General features: G+C 45.6%; 1 long non-coding RNA gene across 1 annotated transcript; it reads left to right on the top strand.

Annotated features, from left to right (window-relative positions):
• Window positions 1-446: 446 nt before the first annotated feature.
• On the top strand, window positions 447-6,085 carry LOC138288541 (uncharacterized). The gene is made up of 3 exons (XR_011202446.1): window positions 447-622; window positions 4,501-4,867; window positions 5,674-6,085. It is a non-coding gene; the product is annotated as an uncharacterized lncRNA (long non-coding RNA).
• The last annotated feature ends 2,444 nt before the right edge of the window (window positions 6,086-8,529 follow it).

Genomic DNA, 8,529 nt, shown 5'->3' with positions numbered 1-8,529 from the left:
CAAGAAGGACTTTGCCTGGCTTCAACTGGTTCAAGGAGGGACTCCCTGTTTGCTACAGGTGAAAAATTGCTAACCAGAGTCCCCTGCACCAACTCCTGAAGAAAGCGACCAGCTGACCACTGTCCAGTGGCCAAAAAGGAGTTTGCGCCAGGTGCATTCTGGGAGTTGAAGTCCGCACCCCCCAAGGACCATCACAGAACTTCTGGACCCTTGGGGTGAGCTGTGGACCCCAAAAGAACCTTAAAAGAACATCTGGGTGAAGCCCCAGAAGTTTGGAAAAGATTTGAGAATTTTTGGAAAAAAGCTCCAGAGAGGGACCGACCCGCCGCGGAAATTCTAGCCGGCTTGCCTCAACCGCGACCCGGCCTGACTTCGTGGTTCGTCCCGGTAAAGAAAAACATCCAAAAAAGAGACTAAGTCCGAGCGTAAAAAGTTGACCGGGACCTCCCAGCCATTGTATCCGAGAAGGGCTCCATGGACGTCGGATCAAGATCCAGGTTTACCCCGGTCGAAGGATTTTCATCTCGAAAAAACGACTAAGTCCGAAGGTAAAAGTCTCCACCAAGGAAACCCACATCGCGGATCCGGACAAGGGCTCCAGGAGGTCGGATTCAACTGACAGGTTCGTCCCGGTGAAGAAAAACTACAAAATAAAGACTAAGGTGGTCATTCTGACCCTGGCGGTCAAAGACCGCCAGGGCGGAGGACCGCGGGAGCACCGCCGACAGGCCGGTGGTGCTCCAATGGGGATTCCGACCGCGGCGGTAAAGCCGCGGTCGGACCGGCACCACTGGCGGGCTCCCGCCAGTGTACCGCCGCCCCATTGAATCCTCCACGGCGGCGCAGCTTGCTGCACCGCCGCGGGGATTCTGACCCCCCCTACCGCCATCCAGATCCCGGCGGTCCGACCGCCGGGATCCGGATGGCGGTAGGGGGGGTCGCGGGGCCCCTGGGGGCCCCTGCAGTGCCCATGCCACTGGCATGGGCATTGCAGGGGCCCCCGTAAGAGGGCCCCTACATGTATTTCACTGTCTGCTGCGCAGACAGTGAAATACGCGACGGGTGCAACTGCACCCGTCGCACAGCTTCCACTCCGCCGGCTCGATTCCGAGCCGGCTTCATCGTGGAAGCCTCTTTCCCGCTGGGCTGGCGGGCGGTCTGAAGGCGACCGCCCGCCAGCCCAGCGGGAAAGTCAGAATTACCGCCGCGGTCTTTCGACCGCGGAACGGTAACCTGACGGCGGGATTTTGGCGGGCGGCCTCCGCCGCCCGCCAAGGTCAGAATGAGGGCCTAAGTCAGAAGGTAACTTTTTAACCGAGGCCTCCCGCGACCTGTAGCCGAGCAGGGCTCCATCGCGGTCGGCCTGAAAGTTCGACTTTGCCCCGGTCCTGGTGCAACCAGATGACACGATTGGCGCTTTTTGTTTCTAAGCGCTAGAAAAGTAATAATTCTTTAAAAAATTCATATCTCCGGTTCCCCTGAACCGATTTTAATCGTTTTTGTGTCATTTTAAAGATAAAAATATAAACTATTTTTATAAATTGCTTTTGGATTTTTAAACTGTTTCCTGTGTTTTATTTAATTACTGTTTTGTGATATTTGAATGCTTTACACTTTGTCTCCTAAGTTAAGCCTTGACGCTCGTTGCCAAGCTACCAAGGGTTGAGCTGGGATTAATTTACTGAGACCTAACTGTACCTATGTGGAGGTTAGTGGCTTGTTGCTAGGTGTAGGTACCTACCTGCCCTACCAATAACCCATTTTCCAACAATATGCCTAACATCCAACCCAACACAGTAGAGAGGTTAGCCTAGCAGGCTAATAATCAGACCATTAAACACCTTAGAAGAATTATTAGCATTAGCCATCATATGAACATTGCAAATTAAATTGTTTATCAATACTATTTATTTTCAGCATACAACAGGACATGATTAACATTTTTTTAGTCAACATACCAAGATTTGTAAAACCAATTATATCAATTCGATCATATTATAAGAAGGTGACAATATTCTAGATATACTATAAAAATGACATTTTCATAGGTGTCATAAAATGGTGGTTTTCAAATGCCTAACATTTTGACATATGTGCATATATAAAAGAAGAGAGAGGGGATGACCAGCATCACATGTAGTATTACGTTCCAGAGGAAAACACAGGACATCATGATAGTTGTAGCCATTTCTATTCACCATTAACAACACTTATAAAAATGTGAGTTAAACATCCCTAGTAAAATGTATGCAGTGAAAATGAAAACACGTTTATAATATGCACACACATACATGAATGATATAAATAGGTGAAAGGGACACTTAGGAGCACTATTCCTTCAATTGGAAATAGATGGAATTTGGAACCTGTTTTCTTGAGTACATCTCCATACATTAAAACCTTCAAACTAGGCAAATTCAAAGGATGATATATGGAGAACAATACATATTATGACAACATATTTTTGATCATTGGCTCCTAATTTATTGATAACAAAATATTATGATACCTTAAATTGTTGTTTTTATTTTTTTAATGAGGGAATAAAAACATTTTCAATAGCTAACTTAAGGACAAAAACTAAATTTCTACTTAGTGAGGCATTAATAATTCAAACTTAGAAGTCTCTAATCCGCCATGGATTCCTGTCAAGTTTTCAGGATGTATGAACTGCATGACCTTCTCTACCCAGAGAAAAAGTTGTAATGGGGGTCTGGGAAAACCACCACCATACCTCTGGGTCTCCAGGTGATGCTTGGAAGGCAGGGAGTGCACTCTCCCCGCTGGTCGTTCCACTTCTTCCTAATTTCCTCCTGTGCTCAGGTTGTTTGTTACAGCATTCACTCTATCAACTATTCTGGCCTACATTTGCCTTTTTGGTGATATGGTTGTATTTTGTACTTGGGCTCCAAGCAATTGTGGATCTACTCTGATGATTTCATCCACCATGACTGATAATTCTCCCTCTGTAAAACATAGATTCCTCCTCCCTGCCATAGTCAGTAACTTAAGAAAATGAAATTGTGGTCTGAAAGTTGATTACAAATATGAAAATGAAACAACTGAAAAAGAACAGAGGGAGTAACAAATTGTAAGTAACCTGACTCCTTATTGGTGAATTCAATACCAAAATGGTGTTCTGCAGTAGAATGACAAAGGATCATGGTCTGAAACGGAGTGTGTTTTATAGTGTGGTTTGCAAGTGTTCACAATAGGCCAATATACATCAGGTGTGTTCTGCTTGCATTCTAAAGATACTGGGCCAGATGTAGCAAGCTTTTTTGCATTTGCAAACAGTGCAAATCGCAAAAATCAGCCGTTTGTGAATGCAAAAATGCCTTTTGCGATGTATTAAAGGCATTCGCAGCGTGAAAATAAGGATTTGCAAAAATAGCACATTTTTGTGAATGCAACATGGTTTTGCATGTCGCAATCTGCGTTTCGCAAATAGCGACATGAAATACCAAATCGCTATTTGCACATTGCAATTTACGACCTAGATTTGCGACTCACAAATAGCGATTCGGTAAATCATGTTGTTATTTGCAAAACGCAGATTGCGACACGCAAAACCACGTAGCAATACGATGCATCAAAAAATCGCAAATTGCGAATATTCGCAGAATGGCATTTAGCACATGCAATTTATCACGAATTGAAACCAGGTGGTAACAAGGTGCAAACTATAAAAAGAGGCCCAGAATGAGTCAGCCTCTTTTCCACAAAGGCTGCACTCTACGTGATGGCGAGGAGAATGAGGATCTTGGCAGGTTTGAGGAGAGGGAGGAGGAGACAGGAGAACATTTACAGAGTGCACATAACCCTTTTCGACCAGACAGAGGAGGAGATTTATGAGAGGTACAGGTTGAGCTCGGCCATGATACTTGACCTGATAGCTGAGCTACAACCCATGCTGCAGCACACAACACACAGGACCAATAGCATACCCACCCATGTGCAGGTATTATGCTCCCTGCAAATACTAGCCTCAGGGAGCTATCAAAGGGTCATAGCAGCAGCTGGAGGGGTATCACAGAGTGCCCTCTCTAGATTTCTCAATGTATTTCTCAATGCCATGCTTATCAGAATACACCAGTACATCAGATTCCCCCACGCCTCACAGAAATTACAGCACACTGAAATCACATTCTAGCAGATAGCACAGTTCCCACATGTCCAAGGTGCCATAGATTGGACACATGTTGCAATCTGTCCACCAACGGCCACAGAGTGTGTGTACCGCAACCGTAAAAACCAACATTCAATGAACATACAGGTGATATGCAATGGCTCCTACATCCTTACCGATCTCGTCACCAGGTACCCAGGGAGCACACATGATTCATACATATTCCGCCACAGCGGGATTCACACAAGACTGCTAGCTGGGGAATTTGGATAAGGCCATCTCTTAGGTAAAATTCCACTTTACAATGTTGCATTGATGTCAGTTTGGCGTCAGATGGCACAAGTACTAATTTTACTCTCTGTTCCTTCTAGGAGACAGTGCCTACGCAGTGCGCACCTATATGATGACACCCTACCTGAACCCTGCCACACCAGCAGAGCGGAGGTTCAGTTCAGTACACAGGGCAACCCACAATGTGGTGGAGCGCACTTTTGGGCTGCTGAAGAGCCGCTTCAGGTGTATTCACAAAAGTGGAGGCGCACTACAGTACAGCCCAGAGACAAAATGTAAAATAGTGGCCACATGTGCAATCTTGCACAATATAGCAACCACCAGGGGCATACCAGTGGAAATAACAGAGCCAGACTCAGATGATACCACCCCTACAGCCAGCAGACAGGACCAGTGCAGCAGAGGGCAGGCAAAGGCGTGCAGACATCACGCGCAACCATTTCTGATGTAAGTAATGTAAACACAACCTCAATAATATGTATTCCTGTAGTCAGCATCTTTATTACCTTGACCTCAGGTAACAGATGTGTCAATAGGACATAGCTATGCACTATAGGCAGACATGAGCGATTAACAGTGTCACACTATTAACATCACAGTATAACTGTATTGCTACATGTGAAGGTAGTCCCCTGAAGCCCTCAATGTCACTTCTTATGTCCACGCATTCCACTTGAGTGCGCAGTGCCCTCGCTGGCACCTCCTACAGTGGGGTCAAAGACAGTACTCTGTCTAGCACTGCGATGCCTTGGATCCATCACAGGGTTTGTAAGACTACTGAGGCTAGAGGGCTCCTCACTATCCCCAACACCCAGTTCGCTGGTTGTAGCACTGCATGCTGTCTGCATTGCATCCAGAACGTTGGTTATTTGCACCAATCCCTGTGCAACGTCCCGACTGCAATGTGCCGTCTCCACCTGTGAGGCCACAGCACGTCGTGAGATCAAGGCAGTTAAACTAGCGAGCCGATTGACGGAACTGCAGAACCCATTGAACATTCCCATGAATTGGTGATGGCGCCTGCAATGGTTGACACGCTCATGCTTCATCTCAGTGCAGAGTTCCTTAATGGCATTTGTCAACTCCTTAGTGTTTTCTGCAGCTTTTTGCTGTCCCTCATGCAGAGACTCCAACTGCTTGTGCAGTACTCCCATATTGTCATTATGACACTCCAACTGCCTGTGCATTGCGCCCATGTTATGATCAATTGACACCAACTGCCTGTGTATTAATCTCGTGTGTTTGCATTGCAGGCGCTGCACTTTTAGCATGGACGCTTCAAGGCCGCCAAATATTGATGGACCCTCTCCTTCATCTGTGCACTGTCTGCCTGCTTCGTGATGCCTCCTGAGGGGAGTTGACTGACGCTGGGGCAGGGACTGCTGTCTTCCTGTGGCTGTAGCTTCTGGGGGTGGTGTGTGGACTTCATCTGAGTCCTTGTTCAGCTCTGGGAGAGGTAACACCCTTGCCCTGCGCCTAGTTGGTGCAATACTCAATGACTCACTGGTGTTCAAGTCGGACTGTGGCTGTGTTTCAACATCCCCCACATTTCCACATTCTGCTGCGGCAGGGCCTGAGACATCTGCAACAACAATGTGCAGCATGTCATTTATGGATGTACCACAAAATGTTGCGCAATAGTAATAAATGTACACTTACATCGTATCACTGTGAGTTGTGTGTTTTGTTCCTCTGTGTGGCTGTACACTTACTTGCTATCTATGTGGTATTTGCAGGTTAGGGTTGTGGACTAACACTCCCATAAGGCCTTGGTGCATTGCATGTAAGATGTGGCATGGACTACTTATCACATTGCATTTCACTGATAACTATTTTCTAAGGGGAATTTGTACATGCACATATGGGGATACACATCATTACTGGCCTTACCTTTGCTGGTGCTGGGTGTGCCTGAGGTGTCAATGTCAGTGACCCCACTGACAGCTTCAAGGAGCAGTGTGGACTCCACCATGTCCTCCAATGGTGTAGATAGTGGGTGGGTGCTTGGTCCTCCGCCAGTGCTCCTTGCCTCCTGTAGCCTGCTGGCTACCTTTTCTTTGGCACAGGAAATGCAGGTCATACCACCTCTTGCGTACCTCCTCCACAGTGCTCTGCGCAGTACCCACTGCGCATATTTTCGACTGGATTTCCAACCAGAGTTTCCTTTTCTCACTTTCTGGCACCTGTAGTGAGTTCTTTCCAAACAGTCTGTCATGGTTCCTGACAACCTCTTCAGTGAGCACCTCCAGTTCCTGCTCACTGAATTTGATCTTGCACTTTCTGTCTCTCTTGTCCTTCTCCTTCCCATCATTGGCCATGGTGCAGTTTTATCCTGGCAGGCTCACTAAGCTGGCTCCCTGGTGCTGTGCTGTGCATCTCACCCTACTCCTTTGGGTGTGGCTCCTGGAAACAGCATCGGCTGACTCACTTCCTGGTTATGATTTCATCCGGTGGTCCCGGTTTGCCGTTTTCGCAATTCGTGATTTTCTGATACTGAATCGCTATTATTTTAGCGATTTGGTATTTGTACCTCGCAAATTGCGTTAGCGAATTTTAAGAAATCGCTATTTCTGACTCGCAAATTTGATACATCCAATTTTGCATGTCGAAAATAACGATTTCTTAAAATTCGCTATTTGCAATGTGCAAACCGAAATCTTGATACATCTGGCCCACTATTCATAAGTAAATTCCCTTCGTGAATTCATAAAGCCTTAAACTTAGACTTTTGGTCTAAGTTTAGACCAAACTTCTAAGTTTACCTTTGTGAACCTGGCACGTTATTTCCCCATCCTTTTAAACTCCCCTCAGATCAATGCAGCATATATGTAAAGTGATGGGAAAGACACCTCAAACATGTAGGAATACACACATATACCCTAATGTATACATTGTGCACTGAAGAATTACAAATTTTCAGTTTCAATGTAAAATGTTGTGTGGTACCACTAGGGTGACAGTCATAGCACAAGTTATGTTGTCCGCTCCTCTATCACACTTTTCCTCTACTTATCATGCCTGAATGCCAGATTTTCTTATCTCTGAAAGTAGACAGATGCGTAAAATTGGGTTATTAGTTGAGGTGGGGTGACCGACTGCCCACCTCAAGTGGTCAATACAATCCTTGCGAGGGTGAACGCTCAAAGTCAATAAATTACTTAGCGAAAAGTGTAAAGTATTTGTGCAGTACCAAACAGTATTAAAGTTAAAACACAACATAATAAAAAATTCAAACTGAATAAGAAAAATAGAGTAATTTTAAATTAAAAAAAGTGACACCAAAATGACAATTATGCAATGAGGGGAACCAGATATATGTTTTTTAAACTTGAAATAAAAATATCGCCAAACATGTTAAGTGCCACCCATCGGCAACTGCTCACAGTAGACCATGACCCCGACATGATTTTAGACCATTCATGATGTATCATGGGTCAGATGCAGAAAGTAGGATCAACCAGGTCAGAGGTCTTAACTTATCACTTTGTATCAACAATGGGAATCTTCAGCAGGGTAAGGCAGCAGTCTGTAGATGAAGAGGGCTCCACAAGATCAGATAGTCATAAGAGGCGGTAACGGTGAAGTTGTTTTTTTTTTTATGGGAAAACCTCTGAGCTGGAGAAAGTTCGCAACCGGGGAAGTCCTCCTTATGGCCAAATACTTTTGGCGCATTCACCCAGTCAAGATTAGTCACTTCTTAGGAACTCAGACTCTTCTCTTCCAACAGACTATCGGTTGCATCCAAAGAGGGCTCTGTGAGGTTAGATACCTTCTCCATTAGAACTCACTGAATTGGATTTGCTTCTGAGAGAAAACTATGAACAGGAGCAACCTGAATCTTCAGCCCAGCAGCAAAGCACCTTTGGCAGATCACCTTGGCAAGTTGGTTCCAGTCCTCCAGAATATCTTTGGAGTCAAATATTTTTAAGTCACAGGCTCCAGTATATGGTAGGAGGAGTTGACTTTTACATCAGCCAAGGGACCAGGACTCTGGAGATAGCACTTGGGGGAATTAAGACTCTGTCCAGCATAGGTCAGCAGCAGGGTCCAGGGCAGGACCAGTTGGAGCTGGGCAGTTGCTAGAAAGGCATCTAGTAGCTTGATGTATT

The sequence above is a fragment of the Pleurodeles waltl genome, chromosome 4_1, assembly GCF_031143425.1.
Source record: "Pleurodeles waltl isolate 20211129_DDA chromosome 4_1, aPleWal1.hap1.20221129, whole genome shotgun sequence".
Classification (NCBI taxonomy): domain Eukaryota; kingdom Metazoa; phylum Chordata; class Amphibia; order Caudata; family Salamandridae; genus Pleurodeles; species Pleurodeles waltl.
The sequence above is the reverse complement of the archived record's forward strand: the minus strand, read 5'-3'. Positions and strand labels throughout refer to the sequence as shown.